The sequence below is a fragment of the Pteropus medius genome, unplaced genomic scaffold, assembly GCF_902729225.1.
Source record: "Pteropus medius unplaced genomic scaffold, Ma_sr-lr_union100, whole genome shotgun sequence".
NCBI classification, from domain to species: Eukaryota; Metazoa; Chordata; class Mammalia; order Chiroptera; family Pteropodidae; genus Pteropus; species Pteropus medius.
In genome coordinates, this window is record NW_024342473.1 from 19,593,207 (window position 1) to 19,618,122 (window position 24,916).

The window sequence follows — 24,916 nt, forward strand, 5'->3', positions numbered from 1 at the left end:
TTAGGCTGGTGAGAGAAATCAAGGATGGATCATGAAAAACCCTGTATATCATGTTAATTGGTCAGGTTATGATATAGGAAATAGAAACTATTTAGGTATTTTAGATAGAAAGGTATTTAATACAGGGAAATAAATATTAGTTGAAGAGCTGGAGGAATAGAAGTCAATGGGCTGCTATGATTTTATAGCTGAAACCTAGGATTCAGGAAGCTGTTGCTGCCATTGATATTGCCTCAGTTGCCTCTCACATCCATGGAGCTAGTGAATAGATACTAGAACTTAGCTACTGCAATTGCCTCTAACACTCATATATTCATAACAGTGCTTGCCAACAGTAGCTACTATAACAGAAGACAACATCTACCTCTTTTTTATCTTCCAAATTTAGTGCAAGTGCATCACATTGGCAGAATCTACTACATCTAGAACTCTAGTGGTAAGGCTGTGTGGGGAATATAGTTTTTAGCCTTTCTTTATCTCCAATTAGGAGAATGGAATGGAGATTGAAGTAGCCAACCCATAGTATTAGTACACCATGTTAAGGAACATGAGTTTTATCTCAAGAACTGTGGAAAAAATTGATATATTTTTAAAGCACGGATGTTATATACTTAGATTTGCTTTTTAGAAAAATGATTTTATGACAAATGGGAGGAATTATTTCACTCAAGTGAAATAGAGGAACTGGAAATCAAGGGTAAGAAATAGGTTAGGAACATGTAAATTCTTCAGAGTTTGGTTATCATGGGCACTACAAAAAGATAAAGGTCCGAGTCAATGTCATAGGAAAATTCAGTAACAATGTATTTAGGTAACTCATACTAGCTACTCAGAGAAATAACCCCCAAATCTCAGTGACTTGACTTATTAAGGTTTATTTCTTACACACTTTATAGTCTAGTGTAGACTGATGTATTTGGTGTATGTGCGAGGCAGGGTTCTGTTCCATCATCATTCAGGAACCCAGGTTACTTCTATCTAGTACCTCCACTGCCTTCTAGCCCTTCAAAATACTCTGAGGGCAGGGGAAGGTGGATGTCCCAGCTCAAGCAGAGAGAATAAATTCACCCTTCTTCTGTCTTTTTTGTTCTATTTAGGCTCTCAACAGATTGGATGGTGGCTACGCACATTGGTGAAGGCAATCTTCTTTACTAGTCTACTGATTCAAATGCTAACCTCTTCTAGAAATATTCTCACAAACACACCTAGAAATGTTTCACCAGCTATCTATGCATCCCTTATCCTAGTCAAGTTGACACGGTAAATTGACCATCATATACCCCATGTCCTCTGGCTCTGCCATTTGGGAAGTTTTCCTTGTCTATAATCGTCCATGACTGAATAAGAGTTTACTCTTCTTGGAGACTGTATAGCTTTCTTACTCAAAGAGGTCGGGGGTTAACCAAGATATTTTTACAGCTTAAACATTTAAAATGATGTTAGATTAGGCTCATGGTTGCTTTGGCAATACAATTCCTTCAAATGTGTAGTAGGCTTCTTATCAATCTGTTTCCGGTCAGTTCAGTATGCCATTAACAACACCGGAAGTTCTTTCTGAAACTTTTTAAGATTGAGTTTTTACAAGTGGATCCTGAAAAGAGGACTTGTAAACAATGATTTATTTAAAATATTTGTATGGGAGTGAGAGAAGCAAGACAAAGAAGAATAGGAAGCCAAGTGTATCACTCAAGATCCAGTTAGGAGACAGAAGCATACTAGTTACTTTAACAGAGACTGTTTAAAATAAAGAATGTTAAAGGCAAAAAGAGGACACTAAATATTATGGAGGTAGCAACTACAGGAAGCAGCTAGCAGCTTTAGGGCTGAGAGAATAAAGAGAAGAGGTTTGAATGACTAACACTGTCTTAGTCTGTTTGGGCTGCTACAACAAAAATACCATAGACTGGGTGGTTTAAACAACAAACATTTATTTCTCACAGTTCTGGAGGCTGAGAAGTTCACCTTCTTGCTGGAGAGAGAGGGAGAGGGAGAAGGAGGGGGGAGAGAGTATGAGAGGGCGTGAGTGAGTGAGCAAGTGCCACCTCATGACTTAATTACTTTCTAAAGTCTCTATCTCTAAATACCATCACACTGGGGATTATTGTTTCAACAAATGAATTTTGGGGGGACACATATATTTAATCTAAAATAAACAGGAATTTTGGAGGAATGGCTCCATAGAGCCAAACTCAGACCTCTGAGAAAGGGGCACTGCTCAGATAGTGCTAGAGTCTCTAAGCTTGGAGGAGAGGTACCAGAGAGCTGGAATGCAGACCTCTGAGGAGGGAGTGATGATGGCTGGTGTTGATGTCTCTGTGGGGTTTCTGCACATGTTGAGAAAACTGTAATTTGGATTCAGCCTGTTCTACTGGGATGAATTGTTATTGCTGGGACTGATAAAAGTTGCTAACTTCATAATCACAATGATAACAACCTCAAAAAGAATCTGGAAGCTTTGGCTAGAAATAAACGATAAAGATTATTCACGGGTCTTGGAGTTTGCAAACCAGAAGCACAACTAGGCCATACGTAGAATGTACTGAAGAAGAAAGAAAAGAGTTCTTTTAGTAAAAAGTACATCTTTAGAGGAATCATTCTTAGCCTCTGGATTGGTCCAGGATGGTAAGCCTGTAGATGATCGGTAGTTTGCATAACGGATATCAGGAGGTCTGGATACGTGAACATTCTTTCCTTAGTCCTTCAGGAGGAAATCAGAGGGTTATCTGGAGCTTTGATATATGTCCAGGCATTGACACAGGACTGGAAAGTTCAAAAGTTTAAGTTCCCAGGCTAGTTAAAACAGAATAGAATCATTTCCTCATGTCTCAACCTACTTGATTTTAGTAATTTAGTGGCTCTACTATAGTGACTCCATTTTATTTCTTCACTATTCCTCATTAGGAACATAAAGCAAATAGAAATGAAAGAGAAGGAGCAATCCCTTCTTTCTCCTTAAGCCTTGCAGTCTCCCTTTAGTGTCCTCTATTGACAGAACATAACAGGGAGCAGCTGACCAAACAAAAAATTGATTTGAAGATTCCCAGCCCCTAGCATCATAAAGCTTAGTTATGCAGGGTGGCTTTGGAGCTGGAGTAATAACTTAATATGCCTCTAAGTAGGGTTACAGCTTCAGAAAAAACCCTCAGAGGGTAGTTTCGGCCTGACCCTATAGGGGAATTCTGGAGTATAAAGTATGCCTCAAAGTTGTTCCCACCCAAGATAAGGGAATTGGAGTTTCACACTCCTGCATTTATCAGTCCTTGGTTAAGAGCTGGCTCTAAAGAAATAGAAATTCCCAGGTACTTCTAGTCTCTGTGAAGGCAGGCAAAATGCCTCGAGTAGCCTACGTGTAGTTCCCTAAAAAAAGAGCCATAGATCCTGGCTATGGGATGTAAAAGCACAGTGAAACTTGGTGCAAAGGGAGCACCCCAAAAAGGTGGAAGAATATTCAAGAGTAATGGTTGAAACACCAACAATCTTCCCTCTGGAGACATAGTTCTAAAAGCTGCCTTATTTCTCTACTTTCTTCACCAACTCTCTCAAATTAATAGCTGCTACTTTATGGAGATGCTCATCAAAAGCTTTCAGTTGCAAGATGACTAAGTTCTGAGGATCTAATGTACATTATAATATTGTATTGTATACTTGAAATTTGCCGAGAGTGGATTTTAAGCTTTCTCATCACACACACGCACACAGTAACTGTGAGGTGATGGATGTGTTAATTAACCTGACTGTGGTAATCATTTCACAATAGATATGAGTATCAAATCGTCAGGTTGTATATTTTAAGTGGATATAATTTTATTGGTCACTTATACCTCAATAAATCTGGGGAAAAAATAATAGCTGCTACTTTGAAATAATAGAGCTGATACACGTGTCATCTGATCTTTTCCTAAAGGCTGAGTCATTTCGTTCAAATCCTACTGTGGCTTTTTGCTCATAGCCTTTTAAAATCATTTCTCTTTCTCTTTGGAATCTGAAAGTATTGAGTTTTACAATCCTACAAGACCCCTAAATACTGGACTTTGTCTATTCTCGTTCATTTCTGTTTGGACACTGGTTAATTCTGTTCTACGCTAATCTCTTTCTGGTAATACCTTGCTAATCACATAGAAATCACCAACATCCACTATTAGTATTGCTTTCTGAACTCTTCCCTTTGAGCTACAAATTATGTACTTGTACTGATCTGCTTTCTAAGGTATTGTAGGCAATAGCCACTACCTAATATGAATCTTCAGTTATCCAGCATACATGTTTTCATAATTCTTACATGTTTTCTATGCTAAACTGATGCTACATATTTTAGATTTGTTATAGTAGGGCACTATTTCTATTATTAATCAAGATTAGTGATCGTAGCTATTATAAAGTAACTGTGGACAGAAAAAAAAGGGATTCTATAGAAAGTAACCTCAGAAGGTAATCTGATCATAAATTTCTAACTGGGCAGGTCATGGTGGGTAGTCATGCTTCTTTAATAAAAAGTCTATCTTTGCCTTAAGCAAGCCTTGTCCATTGTTTCTATGCAGCTAGGTTAACACAACTTTGAAATAAACCACCCTCTAGAGAGCAGTAATCTGTTAACTATCCTGTAATCCAATCCCTGCCTTGCTTTTTCCTACCTCCATGTAATCTTCCTTACATTTCCTCCCTAATTTTGAATGCATTAAAGAAGCTGCAAAATTGTTATTCTGTGGAGCATATGAGATCTTGCTCCCTAGCATATGTCATCAGTTTGGCTCAAATAAACTGTTACAGAAATTCTCTACAAGTTTGGACATTTCTTACATCAACAAACAACCCTCTAATCTCAGTGTCATAAACCAGTAAAGGTTCGTTTTGCTCTAATCAGTCCAATAAGTATCAGTGTAGTAGATATGCTCATGTAATTATTAAGAGACCCACCCAGAGTCCTTCTATCTAATGTTGCTGCCATTAGGTCCTCCAGGTTTTCTGTATCTGGCTGACTGATGCATAAACAACAAAAAGGAACTATGAAATCACTAGAAGTTTTAAGGGTCAGGCTTACATTGGGCAATCACTGCTTCTGTCTACATTTCACTGGGCAGAAACAGCCACATGCCCAATGTAGAAGTAAGGGAGCTGAGAAATATGGGTTTCTTGGGTACACAAGAGGCAAATAAGGTGGTGAATATTTAAAATTGTCTCCTCCACAGTTGCTTTCAGTTGCAGGTAGCAGAAATCCCAACTCAAACTGGCTTTGTCAGGAAGGAAAAACTCTTCCTCTACCCTCTTAGATTTAGTTTTTGGAAGCCTGTGAATTAAACTGACAAAAGACAGCCTAGTGAGAGAAAAGAAAGATTTTAATCACATATTATGTAGGGGAATTTACAAAGAAATGTGACTCACAGGGGTAGTTAGAATTTGGGGCTTATATATCCTTTTAGTAGTTGAAGGGGAAGGGAGGATACTTAGGTAAAAACAAAGGACTTCTTAGAAGGTGGATGGGGGAGAGAGGGCACTTATGAGAAAACAACTTTTGGGAAAGATAAATGGGCCCTTAGGAGAATAGATGGGAGATATGATAGGTTTGTGACAATGTTTAGGTGTGGTGACAATTCTCATTGTCTCTAGCGATAAGAATCAATCTTTCCTGCTTGCTCCCTGGGAGATTTATGATTACCGAGGTTTTTTTTTTTTTTTTGGAAGCTCTGCCTTAAAGGCAGATAAGGAATTTTAGGAACTCGGGTGCCTTCAGCTAAAAATAATTTTAATGCCACAGTGGCTTATTCTAGACCCGTTCAGCTTAAAGGGAAAGGTAATTTATTGGCTTATATAACAGAGAAGTCTAGAGATAGCATGGGTTCAGGTTAGGTTTGATTTGGAAGATTATGATCCTTTCAGGGATTGACTTCCTTTTCCTATAATTGATTTGCCTAGCTCTCCCATCTCCACATATTAGCTTTATTCTGTTGGCTCTCCTTACTAACATTAAATAACTAACTAACTAGATAACTAACTAACTAGATAACTAACTAACTAAAAAATTTGTGGTTTTAGAGGAAGAACTCTTTTGTCCACAAACAAAAATCCTGTTCTTCACTCTGATTGCCTTTTGAAACAAAAACTGGTTCAAAGGGAGGTGAGAGTAATTCTGATAGTTTTAGGCTAGTGGGATCATTCTTGGAGTTGGGGGTAGGGTATTCCACCCAAATTGCATGAGTGAACACAACAGAGTTGTGGAACGGAAGCTGTGAAATCACCTTATATCTGTAAGTCATAGAGTGTGGAGCATGATCTCACTTAAGGAGAATGAGTACTGTGAGGAAACTTAGAGAGTATGTACAGAATGGAAAGGGACAGAAAATACAAGTCAGGAAGAGAAGCTCTTAAAAAAACCATGAGAAGGTATGGACAGTAAATCAAGAGAACCAAGAGTCGTGTTTCAGAAGCTAAAGGAGGAGCTTTAAGGATGGAGTAGTGAAATAAATCATCTAAATTACTTCCTGTGAGTTGATAGCATACTTACCATGCATCCTTTATAATTTGGCTTCTCATGTAAATGTTATTTTTGAGTGAAAATGTGTAGACCAGAGTTTTCTGGTCTTCATGGTGGTTGTTTTTCATGAAAAAAAAAAATTGGAATTTTGGTTTATATATCATTCTAGTAATTTTGGTTGGTATAAGTCATTCCCCTGGATTTAAATGACTTCTGGGGGCTAACTTTAAATTTCTATCTCTGCAAACTCTGGACCAGGCTCTAGAATACAGGGTGAAATCTTAAGTTGTTTCATAGTCTAGCATGCCTAGCTAACAATTAGGAACTATATTTGAAATATAATGACTTAAGAATACACCATTTTTGTACTTTTAGCTTTCCATGTTTGTTATTTTGATTATTCTGTCTTTTCCTGTAAAGCTTATTCTCAAGGCCAACAAGAAAGGGAAAGCTGGGTATACTATTCCTGGCCTCGTTAAGAGAGATTGGTCATGGTTATTTGTAAGTATGCCAGAGCTCTAGGGGTAATGCAAGTGACCTTTGGGGAAGATTGATCTGAGAATGGTAATCACGAAGGAAGCAACTGTAATGATAAACAGCAAAGAGTTTGGAGCCTTCAGGATGAGGAAGAAGAAACTAATTTAAATAGGCAGGAAGAATTAGTATGATTCAGTGATTGAATGCTGTGTATAGTGAAGGTATGCGTGTTAAGGATCTAACAAGAGGCAAGATTTCAAAACTGGGTTACTCTTGAGAGCTGGACCACTACTACCATTGATCTTGCTAGGACAACTGGGAGAGGAACACAATATTTATTAAGTATGTAAGCATATCTTGACGAGTGTTCTTGTACAGCATTTATCTTGTTTTGTTTTTGTCATTATAGGCATCCATATGGCAAGAGTTAGGAATTAAAGGAGACATGAGGAAAATTGTCTGTTTGAAACAAATCTGGCAAAATTAACCAATTATTAAAAGAACCCCACCTTCTTATCTGGTTTATTTCTTTGCGCCTCGTGTAGAGTATGTCATTTTAAATGGCGCCTCTCTTTTTAGACTTTCTTGAGAACTAGCAGTTACACACAGGGAGGCCCCGGAACGCACGTTTCCACGCCTTAAGATGTGGTGCGGCCCCGATTTCGGGACTACTGCCTCCGGCTGCTGGCGAGCAGACCGGCACCCACAGCGGCGCCGGACCCCGGCCCAGGCCCCGGCCGTCGCCGCGACCCGCACATAGCGGGGCGCCGCGGCCTTCGAGGGCCTACAACGCGGCGCACATGCCCGCGCCCGCCTCCCGCGTTGGCGAGAAGAACGGGAGCCCGGACAAGCGGAGGCTGACCCGGAGCCTACCCATGAGGCAGCGCGCCGGCTCCGACAGAACCCCCCGCCCCCCCTTCCCGTGGCTCAGCTGCGTGCTCCGCAATGGGAGCCGCCGTCGTCGCCGCTGTGTAGTGTTTCGTGCTCCTCCTTTTCCTCCTCCTCTGTCTCCTCCTCCTCAGGTCCCCAGTCAGGCCGATCCGCTCCGTTCACGGTAAGCGCCCCCCGCCCCCGCCCGCCCTGCGCTGCATCAGGAAGAGGCCCTCCCGCGCGGCCTGCGCCGCCTCACTCCGGGGGCGCTGGGTCGGGGATGGCGAGGCCGGCGCGGGTCGCCGAGAGCGACCAGGGCGCGGGGGAGGGGACCGGCTGCGCGGTGGCGGCCGGCCCGCCATCTTGCGCCGGCCCTGGCGGGGGAGGGATCCCGGCGCGACGCGGCGGCAGGCTCGGGGCGGCAGGCCTGGACCGCGCAGGCCGCCGCGGCCGCCTCCTGCGTCTCCTCCTCCGCCTCCTTCTCACCTCCCAAGGCCCGTGCGCCTGTCTGCCCCCAGCCTGGTTTTGGCTTTTCTCTCTGGAGCCAGCTCCCTTTGGTCTTCCATACATTCTGTGCTGATGTTTGGCGGAGACCCATCTTACAACAGCTCTCCCGGGAGTCTTCCGTCGTAGGCGAAGAGACCACAGGCGGTTCCGAACTTTCAGGCGTCGGAGACCCGAGGGCCCTGGTTCCTCGGCCCAGTAACCAGTCATTGCACGCTCAACCCCTCATTCTTGTCGAAGGGACTTCCCTGCCGTGCCGTAGACGTCCCGTTATTGTCTCCAAGAGAAAGGCCCAGGGGAGAAACGTGGAGACACAATTTTAGAACTGAGCTTTCAGGTTTCACTACATGAGACGGAAAGAATGATCTCACTCTGAGGTTTTATCCTGCTCTAGAGATAGATATAAGGAGTTCCTCCCAACTTGTCTCAAGTTTTAACGCTTTTAAGGAGAAATTTGCTAGAGAGGATAAACGTCAAAGTGAATCCGCTTCTGCAAGCACGGGTGACCTTGGTCCTAGGGGTTCTCTTTGTTTGCAAAGATTTGTTAGTTTATAAGAAATTCTATGAATTTAAGATTTATTTATTTATGGTTCTCAGGTTTGGACTGTGTTTTAAGAATGTGACGTCTTTTAGTGCCTTTAAACATAAAATTGAAATGTAGGAGGAGAGTTCTAAAGCACAAAAGCCACCTACTTCTCTTGGCATTTGTGAGGTGTCCTTCATTGGGGGACTACTGTGCCAACCCAAGCAGAAACTTATTGTGCCCGTGAAGGCACTGGTGTGCTTAGAGAATTAAGTTAGGGCTGCGTGCTGTGGATGTTTTAAAACATCAGTGCAAGTACCCTTATAATTGTATCCTGCATTGGTATCTGTCATTTGTACCTCAAAACTCCTTTTACAGTGGTCTGTGTTGATAGAACTGAACTGTTTTGAAGGTGAGGGAAGAGCTTCAGGGAGAGTTCCTTAATTAGGTCATGGCCGGGAAGTGATAGAGACATTTCTAGAACCTTAGGTCTTCTGATTCTTCATCAGTGCTCAATTTACTATGTTGTGTGTTATTTTTTGATGTGCAGTAAGAAGAGGCAAGGAGGCTCAGCTACAAAATTTAAGAAATACTATTCAATTGCCCCTTCTATTACATTGTTATTTTTAAGAATTCATTTCTTAACCTTTCAACCTTTTATTTTTCGTGTTCTTTTCCCCCCAAACATCGAAAAGTTGAAGAATAGTGCATTCGAACACTCATACTTACTCCCTAGTTTTAATAGTTGTTACCACTTAGCCACATTTGCTTTATCTACCAATTTCATGTTCTTTTGGTGAACATTCTCAAAGCCTGTTGCAGTATCATGACAGTTTACACCAGAGTACTATATATGTGTCAGTGTGTATATCATAAGATTAAGGCCAATTTTTTATATAACAACAATACCATAATTATACTTAACGGTTAGAATATAGCTACAATCTATATTATGTAGTATTCACATATTGGTGGTCCCCAAAATACCTTTTTTAATAATTTATTTTGAAACCAGTATACAATCATGCATTTCATTTGTGTTAGTTTCTTTTAGTGTAGTTCTCTGCGTGTGTGTGTGTGTGTGTGTGTGTGGTGTGTGTGTGTGGATGTTGACATTTTGAAGAGACCAGGCCAGTGGTCTTCTAGAATAACCCACAATCTGTATTTTATTGAGTTTCTCTTATTGGGGTTTAAATTGTAGCCTCAATCTCCTGTATTTTTTGAATAGATCAGGCTTAATATTTTTGGCAAGAATACTTCATAAGTCATACAGTGTACTTTGCATTATACATCAGAAGACGTAAAGTGAGGTTATCCTATTAGTAATCTTAAACTTGACCCCTTGGGTAAGCTGTTGACATACTCTCCACTGTAAGGATTTCCTTTTGCAATTAGCAAGTACAGATGGTCCCAGACCTAGAGTGGTTCAGCTTACGATTTTTCGACTTTATCATGGTGTGAAAGCAGTACTCATTCAATAGAAACCGAAGTTTAAATTTAGAGTGTTGGTCTTTTCCCCGGCTAGTGATACTCTCTCATGATGCTGGACAGCGGCTGTCAGATGATTTTTGCCCAGCTGTAGGCAGATGTGTACCCACATGTTGTCTACCTTTCTCCTCAGGGACCCAAATCAAGAACCTTCTGCCTAGTGCTGTTTGCTCCAACAGATTGAGAATGAGTTTGGTAAAGCAGAGCAGAAACTTTCTTTGATCAAGAAATACAGAGTGGTGAGCCCATGCTCAAATGGCACCTTCTACCCAAAGGGGAAGGAGCCTCCTGTATTTATAGGCTGTGGCATGTAGTTATTAAATTCTTTTAGGCAGGCGTAGTTATTCTGTTGCACTTGGCCCTGTTGTACATGGCCCTTTTTGCACACTATGTCTCATCGCCATGTTGGTCTTTGCAGTTGGCCTTCTTCATTTGCCAGGAATCCTCTTTAGTTCCTGTAAGCAAGCATAGCTTATAACATAGTTTCGTTTTGAGAAGCATTAGCCCAGTGACATTAGTGTTCTGAGCACGTTTAGGTAGGCTAGGCTAAGCCAACACGCTTAGTAGGTTAGGTGTACTAAATGCATTTTTTTTTTTTTTTTTGCATTTTTGACTTAAGACATTTTCAATTTACAATGGATTTATTGGGACATAATCCTATTGTTAAATCTAGGGTGATATATTGGCATTAGTATTTGGTATGCATTTATCTGCATTAATCTGTTCTAACATAATTGTGAGCAGTCCTCTAGAAATGGGTGTTTGGGGGAGCATTTTTGGAGAATAGGACTAACTTATCTAGTTTAGAGAACTTGGAATTGCTGTTGGCATCAGAGCCTAGGGTAGCTAGGGGAGAGGAAGCAGAAAGTAAATGTCAGAATGACTGCCTCCTTTGAATGTTTGCTTAGAGTCTTTATGGCAGTAGTGAGCTAGGTTAAATAGAAAAATTCTGAGGTAGTTTGGTCTAGGAGGACTACATATCTCAACATAGCAACTTCAACCTATTCTTTCCAGTCAAGCTATCTAGTCTGGTCTTGCTTCTTCTGTCCAGTTGTTTTACTAGTCAGCATTGGCTTTTTTAGTAGGGATGAGGAGGGCAAAGGAAAAGAATAATTTTGTACCCTCTTTTCCCACATCTGTTTTCTTTATTCAAGAGAACATTTAGAACCATACCAAGATTTTTTTAAAAATTTCTATATGATTTAGGCAGGGGATGTACCTCAATGAAATATCAATTTTTATAAATAGAAAGTAAACTGTAGTTTTAGGTGGCAGGAAATTAGAGATTATTGATGACATTTTGTTATTCTCAAGGTAACTTTTGAAAGATGAAAAATACTTATATTCATTAATTAAATATATAATCCTGAATAGTTTATCTTTTCCTGCTTCAAAGGACTAAAAAGTATTTGATTTTTTAGTGAGGTTGTTTTAAAGGTAAAAGTAATGACTTGATTTACTCGGTAACTGTATCCAAAATGTGTGTTTGGAATTTTTATTCATTTCTGTAAGATAATTTTAAGGATTCTTTTAACTCAGTATACTGGGAAAAATAGATATCACTATTTTATTTTTTAATATTTAAATCATATAATTTTATATCATATAATTTAATTTATATAATTACAGAATAAAGGGATCATCTAAGACAATTTATTAGAGCTTTTAATGAGAATCTAAACATACAAATCTCTTTGTATGTACTCAGAAAAATGAAAAAATATATATCTTATGCATTTAATTATATACTACCCCTACAGTGAATATACATCACAATTGAATGCTCTTGGCAAATATTCTTATTACAATTGCAGCATACTTTTTTAGTTTTTTTTTTTTTTTTAAGTTTTTGTATCCACACAAAGAACATCTTCCTTGATTCTTCCCACTTTGAGTCCTGTGCAAAAGAACATTCTGGTTAGAGGGTAAGACAGAATTCCTCGTTCCTCTAAGTTCTTTTCCTAGATCAAGAGGAATTATTATTCTTGGTAACTTATGGTTTTGTAATTGAAGCTTTCCTTCATTACAATGAAAGCATTCTCTGCATCAATATTAATCATAGGCCATCATCTTCAAGTCATTCTTTTGCAGGTATAGGTTCTGACTCTCTTAACTAGTGTATCTACCACTCTTTTAGTCCTTTTGTAATACAGCTCTCTTCAGGATATATACAGAGTTTTTTAAAATTCATTGATGCTTGAGAATGCATTGAGAAAAGTAACTGGTTTTTCTTAAGACGCTAAGAATCATCAAATATGTTTGAAATCCAGACTATGTGAAATTGACTTCTCTGCTTTCCATTTGTGAAATTTTACAGAAGTTTTTCAGACCTGTTCAACCATATATTGCCAACAAAGGAAAATTTCTTGCTGGATAGTACTAAGCCAGTTCTACGCTTAAAAAAATTTGTCAAGTTGTATTTCTGACGGAATTTTAAAATTCTTCTGTTACTTCTTATAATTCTTGTAATACTCTGGGTTTAGCTTTACCCTTTTCTGGACCTATGTATATCTGCATCTTCCAGTTTTATGATGTTTCATTGTCACATGTTGCCCAGATTTTTATTCTGTATTTTCCAGGTTTTGAAGGTATATGTACTTGAAATGGGCAACGTCATCTGAATGAGACTACTTATCAACTGTCGTAAATGAACCTGGAACATATTCATCTTGTAAATACTGATTTGAGATTTCAAATACTTCCCTAATGAGTTCTCGGTTATCATTTCTTTTGGGTCTTCTTTTTGCATGTACATCAGCAATGCAATACTTGAATTTTTTGAAACCTATGGTTCATAATTTTGTTGAAGAGAGGGTAGCAATCTTTCCTTTATAATTGCAAGCTATTTTTAGTTTTAGATTTGTAGACACCAATTCGAATAAACAATCCAATTAATTAAAAAAATTTTTGTATTTCCTTCTAGTCACCTGCATTCAGCACTTGTCCACTTATGAACTATATCAAGTTGAATTTCAGCACACAAACATGAAGGATGAACAAATACTATCACATGTCCTTTTAGCAAAAGAGCATTGTTTACATTCTTATAAAAATATTGCATGATGAAGTTCTTTGTGCTAAATGAGAATACTGTATTTCCTTTTAGTTTTTAGAAATACATTGATCACTCATTGATTGTTGAGTTTGAGGAAATTTATCTTGGATGTCTCATCTGAAGACTCAGTTTGAGATTTCCTAATTTCTCTGTCATCATTAGAGTTTGAAGTCCTTGCTCTCTATCTTTGCTTTTGCCTTCAGGTTCATCTAATAATTATGAAATGCTTCCTCTGTCAGTTTTCTTCTCTTTCATTATGGGTAGAAAATAAAAAGTTCTGAGTTCTTACCTGTATTCAGTGAAAACTAAAAGCAATTGGAGAGGATCAGGATATGGCACCCAAAATGTAACACTTTGACATAATGATTATTTTGAGCAGAAGGCAATTGAGAATCAACAGATGCAGGAAGTGTTTTCTGCCCTCCTGTTACCCGACTAAAGTAGGACATAAATTTTCCTTTGTAGTGTTCCTCCTCCTTCCATACTAGGAGGGAAAGAGTGACTCATCACCTGGGATGGAGACTTGACACTGAGATGAGTTTGCATAAACAGACCTAACTAAAATAACCTTATCTTTAATTAGTTGCCCATATATTTTGTAGTTACTTTCCTGTGATTTATTGTCTCTCGCAGCCCAAATCCCCTTTCCTTTGTTAAAATGGTATATAAGCTTCTTTGAGTTTTACTTCTTTTCTGTGAACTCCCATGTAAATATTAATAAAAATGGTGTGCTTTTTCTCCTGTTAATCTGTCTTTTGTTAGTTTAAGTCATAGACCTCCAGCTATTACAATCTAAAAGGTAGAAGTTTTTCCTTCCTAATACAGACGAGAAAGATGATGTCTTCAGCCTTCTTTACCTTTTTGAAAGATGATACAATATTTTGTACAAGAACATTTTAAAAAAGAAAGGATAATGCATTAGTGATTATTTCACTCTTGGGTTATCCTTATTAGGCAATTAAATCTTCTCTTTACTTACTACTTTAGGTTTTTTAAAAGCATATTTAAGAATAATTGAGCAGAGGTGAAAAAACATCTAGAATGATGAAATTAGCAAAATATTTCAAAGCGTAGGAAAAATGAAATCACTAAGATCCCATCATGTATCTTAGACTTATAGAAGGATTCTGCAGACTCATGTAATAAGATAGAATATACAGAATGAGTTTTATTCTATTTAAAAATAATAGATTTTCTCTTCGTTGTTTGAAGATCTTTGGGAAACAATAAAAGTCATAAAATGTCTATCTTTACCACTAGAACTACTCAATAAAGAAAAAAACAAAAATCGTTTCTATGGACTTGTAGTATACTGAAGATGAATGGTTAATTTGGACAGATAGAGAGTTCCACTCCTCTGCAACACATTAAACCTGTCTGCCACTCCTTGTACCATGATAGGTTTGTCAGCCTTTTGCATTGCATCTCTAATGAATGCAGATAGTACTTAGAAAGTTATTCCTTGAGGTTTCCATTCCAAAATATTTTCATTGTTACCATTTTTTTCTTCTGTTCCTTCCAAACTTTACATTCAGAGATCCTCCATAGTAAAAAATGATTAACAAACCCTATAGGATCAGATTATAATATTTAGGCTTCTTGGTGAACTGAATTAAACCAAAAATATTTTTATTTCAGTTATTTTTATTGCAAGTATTTTGGCTTTTCTGGTTTAGTATATCATGATAATATGTGATTTTTGGAATGACATATGCTTTGCTGCTTTGCATTTTTAAACACAATGCCTTATACATAATAACTGCTTAAGAAATGCTTCTTAGTGTTGTGCTCATCACTCGAATATTCTGAGTTTAAAATGATTACTTTTTGTGTATGTCTAAAATTTTGACTAGCCAGTATAGCCAGTATAATAATTTATCCCTTTTTTAAATAAAAGCTTTGACTCAGTTTATCCAGTGTTGCAGTTCTTTAAGTGTGATCCTGAGGTCTTGAGATGCTTTCAGAGGTTCTACAGTCCTCTCTTTACCACCTACCTATCTCATGAGGTTGAATTTTCCTCACTTCAACAGAACAATGTAGTACAATAGAGTGCAGAAGCAGATTAGAAAATCCATCTGTCTTTATTAAGACATTAATGAGATTTGTTAAAATGTAAAAATGCCATTCTAAATTTTTTGTTTTGGAAAAATAGTTATTTTTCATAAAAATACTTAACATTAAGTGCAATGGGTTTATTACAGTCATTTAAAGGTAAATTAATATATATTTATTAAATTTCTCAAGTTGGGGTTTGTGGACTCAAGGGTGAAGATTCCATCCTTAGATGTTAGTCAGCCACACTTTTTTTTTTTTTTTTGCCAGGTTTGGGATTTCTTCAATGTAACAACTGCCTGAATGCCTTTCACTTGAGGGCTATTAACCAAAGCAAAGATCATTAGATCATGAAATAATTTGCTCCTTGCTTGTAAGCTCTACCCCCTGTGTGCTCCTTATTTTGTGGGTAATTATTACCTTTGGCAAGTTTGAGAAGCAAAACCTTGAGTGGGTTGAGAGGCTTTGAAAGAGATCTGGGGGTTTTAGGTATATCCTAATCCCTATTTCCTGCTTTGTTTACTTCACTCATTCATCGTTCAGTTTGCTTTTCCTATTCAAGGAGTAAGATTATCTGTCAACTCTACAGGATTAGTAACTGCTGATAGAAAGGCCCTCATAAAGAAAATGCAACATGGAAATGGCTTTATTAAGTTCCATGGGGAAAAATAATAATCTCCCAATTTTATTGAATAGAAAAATGTAAAGAGTATTGGCAATGCTTTTTTTGACACTGGGTTTGTTAGGATTTGTGTTCATTTCAGAAGTTATAACACAGGAGTTGTCTTTCTAGTCTTTTATTGTAGTGTTTTAGAGATTACAAAATTTTTCACAGTTACATTTCACCCTTATTTGAGTTGAGTGATATTTCATCATCCATACTTTGTAGAGGAAATTGAGTCTCAGAAAAAGTTCATTTCATTCATTGAAATACTGGGTGCCAGATTATGTTTTGTCATTTTGTAAATGTGATGCCTTGATATTCCCACATTTAAACCTCTCAGTCTTTCCATTTTGTGGTTATGTATGTTCTCTCTGTTGGGCTACATAGCACAGGACTAGTCTTGCAGCCTGGCAGCACCAGCCACTGGTGGAAGCACCAGCTCCTAGAGCATTTGGCCAACTCTTTACCTCACTGCATTCTGGAAACTTTTAGCCCTAGGATAACCCAGCAATGCATAGATTGGTGGGGAGTTACTGAAGAGTTTGGAATTGATAAGAGATTCAGTGAAAGCATTGTTTTAGGAAATTGCTGATTTGGTGGTTATGTATTGAATAGATGAAAGCAGATCCAGATGTGTAAAGACTAGGTATAATGTGAATCTTATAAAGTAAATCTTGTTACTGCTATTTAGGTGTGAGGTAAGGGCCTGAACAAGTACTTCGTAAATGGAAAGGCAAGGGTGGTTGTGGGAAATATTTTGAAAGAATACTCTATAAGACTGGGGAATTGATAAGATATGATGAATAAAAGAGAGTGACATTGAAAAATACTCAAAAGACACAGGATCAGAAGAATGACAGTTTTCATTTGTAGGAAAAGAGAAGTGCAAAGGTAGAACTAATTTTATAAATTGAAGTAAGGTTAATATGAAATTCACTGCTTTAACCATTTTTAAGTGTAAATTCAGTGGCATTTAATACATTCACAATGTTGGGCAACCATCAACACTTACCTAATCTCAGATTATTTTCAACTCTTCAAAAGGAAACCCATTACTCATTAAGCAGTCTCTCCCTATTCTCTCCTTTCCCCAGCCTCTGGCAACTACTGATCTGCTTTCTGTCTCTGGATTTGCCTATTTCAGACATTTGCTATAATGGAATCATACAATATGTGGTTGACTTCTTTCACTTAACAAAGTGTTTTCAAAGTTCATCCATGTACTTCAGTTCATCAGTTCATCAGTACTTCAGTTTTTAAAAATTGCTGAATAATATTTCATTATATGGATAGGCCACATTTTGTTTCTCCATTCATCAGTAGATGAACATTTGGCTTGTTTCCACATTTAGGCTATTATAAATAATGCTGGAGAACTAATTTTTGTGGGGAAGTTGTTTTCACTTTTTGGAAATACTGAATTTGACATGAGTTTAAGTTATCCATATAGCAGTTTTCAGCAATTAAAAGAGAAGTCATTGTTGGAGTTTAATATTTTATGATTTTATAGACTACTAGTGAGAACTGATAACTGAAACTGTAGAATTTGTTAGATCTGTCTTTTAGAGAACAATTTGTATAGGGCCGAGGCCTAAACTTTATGGGAAACCTGATTTTACATTATCTAAGGAGGAAGAGAATATGGAGAATCTGTGAAGTTAAGAGGAGGAGGAGGTGGATAGAAAACCAGTCTGTTGGCATACAGAAAATTACTAAGAATATTTCAAGAAATCGGGTTAAAATAGATAAGGAAAGTGAAAGGGTAATTTAATTATGAGGGTTGTTGAGATCTTCAGATGGATACCTTCAATGGAATACTGTGCAGAAGAAAATGTAGCTGTGCCTGCTGCATTCAGCTTAGTTTTGACTGACAGTGGTATCCAGAGCAAATTGTCTGCAGCTTGGATCAAGATCAGCAGGGGATTTTACTTGAAGTGGAAGGTGGTGCAAAGAGAGATTCCCTATACCCTGTTTTGAAGAAGGATTCCTTTTATGTAGATACTTTTCATGACTATTTCGATTTAGACTGATTTGTAGTCTTATGCAGTCTACTGAAGCCCAGGCTTTTATTTTTATATGGAGATTATTCTGCTACATTTTATTCCATATCTTGTTACAAGGAAACAACAGTGACAACTGATAAACTGTTACATCTTTCATAATACAGATATTATAATTGGTAACAAATATAAAACATGTATTCTGGTCACCTTACTCTGTCATTTTGAAGTATAATTAATACAGAAGACTTTAAAAAATTATCTGGGTTCTTGTGTATTAAGTTAACCTACCAGTAGTTTACAGAAAGAAAGGTGACACAAGAAGTATCTATCTGCAAAGGCTTTCTGCTTATTAACATTATCTTTAAAATTTTTATAGATCTTGCTAACATTGGGAGTTCTGAGTTAAACCATCAAACAGATTTATTTATTAAAATGCAGCTTTTATTCTTTATTTAAAATTATCACCTATTTTTCTTCAGGAATTTATCTGCTTTGAATAAACATGAATTTCATCCTTGGTGTTGAGTTTCAACCCAACTGCTTTGTTCATTTTTTTGTACTTGAAAGTTTCTAGAAAATATTTGAGTATACCAAAATGTTTTATTGATAATTACAAAATGAAGTTTTATAATTCAACATTTTCAATTAGGGCAGTTTTTCTTTTGTTAATAAAATAATAAAAATTCTCCTTTCACTCTAGGCAGAAATTCACATGCTTGTGTTGGGTGGATATGTTTATAATATTAGGCTTGGAAAGATCCTTGGGGATCTTGAAAGTGACCATTTTCAATTACATAATGCTTGTTTTTTTTTTGTTTTGTTTTGTTTTGTTTTTTGGCAATCTTATATCTTGAGTTCATTTCATTTGCTGATATTTTAACTGCTAATTGTTTCGTTCTTATATTAGGATGAAATCTGCTTCCCTGTAATTTTAGTCTTATTCTTGGTAGAGGCAAATAGTGTGTAGCTGAAATCTCTGACGTTTGAAGTGCCTGGGTTTGAATTTTTTTCTCTACCACTTAATTGTGTTACTTAGTTTGTGTACTTAACTTGTATGATTCGGTTTCCACATCTGTAAAGTAAGCATAATTATAGGGTCAATTTCATAGATTTTTTTTGAGGATGAGATGAAATCGTATATGCATTTAATTAATATTACCTAATGGTAGCAATAAATTGTTATTATAATTATAATTTATAACGTATAGCAGTGTATAATGAATTAAGCAGTTGAAGCTCAATACTAAGAATGAAGTTCTCTCATTTATTCAAAATAAATAAATATTGTTATTGTTGTCACTTGATCTACAAAGAACAAGTCACCCTCTTTCTTTTTTTCTTATGACAAACTTTAAAATATCTAAACAGCTTTTACTTCTACCACTCTTGTCCCACAGCTTCATGTTTCCGAAGTTATTTATATTTAGTCCTTTGACCTAGACAGAGCTCTAATTCTAATTTCTTGTAGTGGACATCTGTTGTTTTTGCTACCCAATATCCATTCACTCTTAACATTGGTAACATGTTTTGATTTTCCTTTGAGGAACTATCCCCCTCCTCTAGTTTTTAATAGTGGATTTTTTGTTTTGTTTTGTTTTGTTTTGTTTTGTTTTGTTTTGTTTGTGGTTGGGTCTCTACCTCTGGTATCATGTGATCTAGGACTAAACCTATCACAGATTCTTAGCAGTAGTGATCGGCTTAGGGAAGGGCATATGACTTTAGCAAAGCCAATCAATTTCGGTCAAAGCTGGTCCTCTTATTATTGCCTGGAACTTAAAATTTGGAAGGCGTTAGATTAGAACTGTTACTATCATTCACAATAGGAGACCCTTTCTGAGGACAGAATCAGCATAGGGGAAGCAAAGCCAGGGCATGGAGAGAGAAAATCCAGTTTTAAATACCATTGTTTGAATTGTGCCGGTAGCTAGCTCTCTAAATGAGCCAATAAATTCTCTGTTGCATAGCCCCTTTGAGTAGAGTTTTTCTGTTACTTACAGTCCAAAGAATCATAATCACAGTATTCTAAGTAGGACTTGAATTAGAACAGATTGTATAAAACCACCATCTCTTTGATTTTAGATTCAAATTCTGTTATTTTGAAACTATCACAAATCTGATCATATCAGTTCCTGCTTAAAATTCCCTCAGTGGGTTTCCATTACTCTTGGGATAAGGACAGAATTCCTAAACATAGTCTTTAAGGTCCTGCATTGTTTGATTCCTGTCTTACACACTACCATATACCTCCATGCTTCTTTTCTCCATTCACACTGGTTTCTTTGCAGTCTCTTATATTTGCTATGCCATAGATCTTTTGCACATGCTGTTTTTTGAGCAAATACAAAATTCTAGATTTTACCATTCATTCTAGCTTTTTGAAATCTTTGAAAGCCTTGTTTGTTATTTAACATACATTATACTATATATTCATTTATAAATTTAATCTACACATAGTATGGTGTTTGTCTAAATTGTTGCTATGAATATTGCCCTTCGTTAACACATGTAAGGCATATGAATGCCCTTTTTACCACTGAACTATAACCTTAGCTATCTTCCGTCACTGTTATTATCCATTGCATCACACACCGAACTCTCATGAGCATGACTGGGGATAGGGCAGGGGAGGGAATAAGGATTCATACTTTTTACCTCATTTACTTTTGTATGTTTGAATCATTTTCAGTGAACATTTATTTTTACTTAAAAAAACAGTAACAAAAACATCTTTCCTTTAAGGATTAATATGAATGTTTCTTCCATGTGGAGGCATTTCCAGATTCCTCAGCTAGATGTGATTTTTTTTTCAATCCCCGAACCTAGAAATTCTTAGCATTTTTGATTCATAGACCCTTATGAGAATTTGATGCTCCCTGAAAGTGTACAAGTGTTCACAAAATTTTGCACATTTCTTATTTCTATGGTTCCCCCAATATCTTATCAAGAACTTCTGCTATAGCAGTTTTAATTTTTTTTATAGCTCCCATTCCTTGTTTTGTATAATACTTATGTATTTATCATAATCTCCCTACTAGATAGTTTCTTGAGGTAGGAACTTTTTCATATTCTGTGTAGTGTTGAGGATTGTGCCTTGTGTTAGATAGAAAATGATTAAGTATTATTTTTTAAAGTTTCAATTGTTTTTATTACGAAGTATATTGTCATTAGAAAATCTGACTGAGCTTACTAACTTGGGAATTGTTTTGTAATAGAGGAAAAAATTTCCTTTATCCTCTTAGATTAAATGCCTGGGACCTGCAAATTAAACTTAAAAAACGGGTAACAGGAGAAGAGGTACACAAATTTTATTTGATGTTAGTATTTTAACTTTTATGTTCATAGTGGTCTTTATAGAAAGGAAATGAAGACACAAAGAGGTGTTCAGACACTGACGGGGGCTTATGTTTACCATTTTAACAAAGGATGATAAATTTGTGAAGTGGCAGGACAAAGGAAAAGGAATTTAGTCTCCTAGGAGTGATAAGTTGAAGGATGGTGGATAAATATATAGAGGAAACTAATAAAAGATAAGAGTTATTTTAGTAAGATTTGTTTGTGTAGACCCAACTTGGTGTCGACTTTCTGTCTCCAATAATAATGGTAATTTTTCCTTTTGGTATGGGAGAGGCGACGGGGGAAAACCTTCATAATAGGACAATTTTGTCCTGCTTTTAGACAGATAGGTAGAGGGCAGAGAGCTCTTTCTGTGTTTTCTGTTTCTTATTTGTCTTCAGCTCAAAGCAGTGCTTATGCCAAAGTGATAGATTTGAGGTGGCATATTCTGATCCCCTGTAGGTTTTAAGGAATCGATCTGGATTTCTCCTTATTTTGAGAATTAAAGTGGTAATTCTTTGATTACCTACCTTCAGAAAATGAAGTTTTTTTCTTTAAGTTAGGAGGTGGACAGGAGAATCTAGGCTAATTGCTCTTTGAGCCTTGTTCTTGGAAATAGCTAGGGCAGCCCCTTTTAGGACCTGAATTTTTTTTAATCCTAGTTCTGAGCTGATTTGTAGGCCACTTTTTTCTAGACTGAGTCCCAACCCTTCCCTTTTTCCGTTTGCCTGTTAAGATTCCTGAATGTATAATCTTTTTTTAAAATACAGCATTTGAAGTTTTTGGTTTATTTAAAAAATAAAACTAAGTATATCCATATTCTCCCTTTTTTTAGGTCTCTTTCTACTTTTCTTGGAGTGACCATTTTCAGAAGACAGTATTCTACTTGAAAAATTAGATTCTTTCAGAAATTAAGTGAGATTTGATAACTTCTAAAGTTTCTACAATCCCTCAATATTCTGTCTAGTATTTTAGCTGCTAGTGATCTGATGTTTCTCATTGTGCATTTTGTGTAGTTAGAGTGTGTTCTTTTCAAGAATATGTCTGTGACTATTTATGTTTAAAGTAATTAAAAATTAAATGAAATTTAAAATTCAGTTTCACGAGTGACATTTCAAATGCTCAAAGCCACACATGGCTGGTAGCTACTGTATTGGACATACAGAATATTTCTACTGAACAACACTGGTGTAAAGAATCATTGCCATATTTAATTCTTGTTTTTAATTAATAAATGCTTTCATGGATTCCTTTAGCATCTCAGCCACTGGAGTATGCTATCACCATAAAAACCCCTCAAAAGTAACCACTTCAGACTTTTGGTGGTAAGGTATAGAATTCTATGAAGAATTACATCAGTTGATATTTGAAATGGAATATCCAGCAAAGATATGAAGTGGGAATCTCAAAGCTTCAAAAGATCTCTGGCTTCTGCAGCTCAGACTTGGCTCCAAAATAGCCAGGAAAAGAGAACACTCTACTTCAGCTACTGACTCAGGTAGAAATTTCATGCCTGCCCATGTTTGTACACCTGTTTCTACAGAGAAAAAAAATTAATTCCAAGCGACTTACTTATCAAAGATGGTCATTCACTTTTGGAGATTGCTAACATAATTAATTATAATTCCTATTTTATTATTTTTTGTTTCAGCTTTTATGTATCTAACATTAAACTATATCTTAAATAATTTTTTCTATAAAAAATTTTAAAAAATGGAAATGTGGGTCTGAATTTTTAATTGTTTGAAAATTTACTTTTACCCATTGATAGGTATCAACTGATGCAGTGTCGCTGTGTTAAACAATAAAGGCAATGCATTTGACCTAGCACATAGTACACCTATGCTATAGTGTACGTAGCATACACGTAGCATACTAGATATAGATCTATTTACTATCCAATAAGGGAAAAGATTAAGCAATTTCACAAACCACAACTATAGAGTCTGCACATAAAAGAAGAGCACTAGGCTAGAAGCCAGAAGAACCAAGTCATAGCTCCAGCACTGCCACAGCTTTCAGTCAAGTCACCTTGCAATTCTGGGTCTAAGCTCTTAGTTCAACATCTTTAAAGTTTAATTCAGCACTGTACTTTATACTTTACTGTACACTATATACTGTAAACATTTATTAACCATAAACATTAAAAACTGGTAAAGAATGAATGCCAAATTCAGTTTCTGACTCAACCACATATTAGCTGTGTGACCTTGGGCAAGTTAATCTCTGTGCCTTGCATTTCTCTCTCTCTCTTCTCCTTCCATCCCTTTCTCTATCTCTGTATATAGTATATCACAGAGTTATAATGAAGATAAATGAGATAATACACATGAAGCACATAGCTCAGTGCCTGGCACACAGAAATCACTCAATAAATCTTAACCATTTTTAACTCCTGGCTAAATCTCATTTTAAAGAGCAGATCACAATTTCATTATAATGGAATTTACAAGCTATCAGCTGAGCATTTAGAAATCACTTTGTTATATAAGATGATATAAGATCTTCATTTCAGTAGTATTTCTCATGATGAAATTTTAGCTTTATAAGCCTTCTGGAATGTGGCTGTAAAAGCAATGCTGCCACATTTTCATCATTTTTTTATTTTTATTTTTTTTTATTACGTATTATTATTTATGCCTACAGCACCTGGTCTTCCTAGGTGGTCTCCCATCCAAGTACTAACCAGGCTTGAACCTGCTTAGCTTCTGAGATCAGACATTGGGCTTGTTCAGAGTGGCATGGCCGTAGACCATAGGCCATGGCTCCACTGGGGTGCGAACCCAGGACCTGGTATAAAGCAGACGTGCTAAGCGCTGCACTATGGAACCACATCCTTTTCATCATTTTTTAAAAAAGCTTTTATAAACTAGATAAAACACATAATATATAACTTTAAACTCTCATATAAACACAACACACATACCTACAATTTATCAACATGGTTAAATTACATACTACTAATCTCATAGAGCGAAATAAGTATGTAATTCAAAAATACCAACATATAAAAATTAACATTTGGATAAAGTGTCTTATAGGATTTTCATTAAAAAAAACACTTTCATTTTACATACATCTTGTATTTTAATTTCTAAAAAAATCCTTTTTAAAAATGAGTTGGCTATAAGTAGAATACAAAAGTATATGTGAGGAATATGGTAAGTGGTAAGTTCTCCATCTTCCCAGACTCCAAAAGTTAGTTATTCAATAAAATAATCCAATAAACCACTATATAAAATTAATCTTTCTTTCTCATCATAAAAACAATGTTTTAATTGGAAGTTGCACTCCTAACCAAGAAGTTAGCAACACCAAAACCAAATATGATTAACTTAACATAAAAAGGAAAATATAAAACAAATAAATATAATCATTTTAAATAGTAAAAATTTATATTCAAAATAAGTATAACAAAAATAAAGTTCAACTAACTTATAAATTTACTCTAAGATTAACATGAGCTGTAAGAAACATT

At 36.4% G+C, this 24,916-nt stretch overlaps 1 protein-coding gene across 6 annotated transcripts in view; it reads left to right on the plus strand.

Moving 5' to 3' along the window:
- The window catches only part of ZNF280D (zinc finger protein 280D), a 235,065-nt gene that overhangs the window by 124,443 nt on the left and 85,706 nt on the right, over positions 1-24,916 (plus strand). Inside the window, exons 1-2 of one of the 6 annotated variants that reach the window (XM_039865504.1) lie at positions 7,846-8,000; positions 22,695-22,936. The exons of 2 other annotated variants lie outside the window; for them this stretch is intronic. The gene's annotated coding sequence lies outside the window, so the exon portion shown is untranslated. Of the gene's footprint in view, positions 1-7,845; positions 8,001-22,694; positions 22,937-24,916 lie in introns of those variants that run through there. 3 more of the 6 variants (XM_039865507.1, XM_039865502.1, XM_039865508.1) reach the window with 3 other exon arrangements.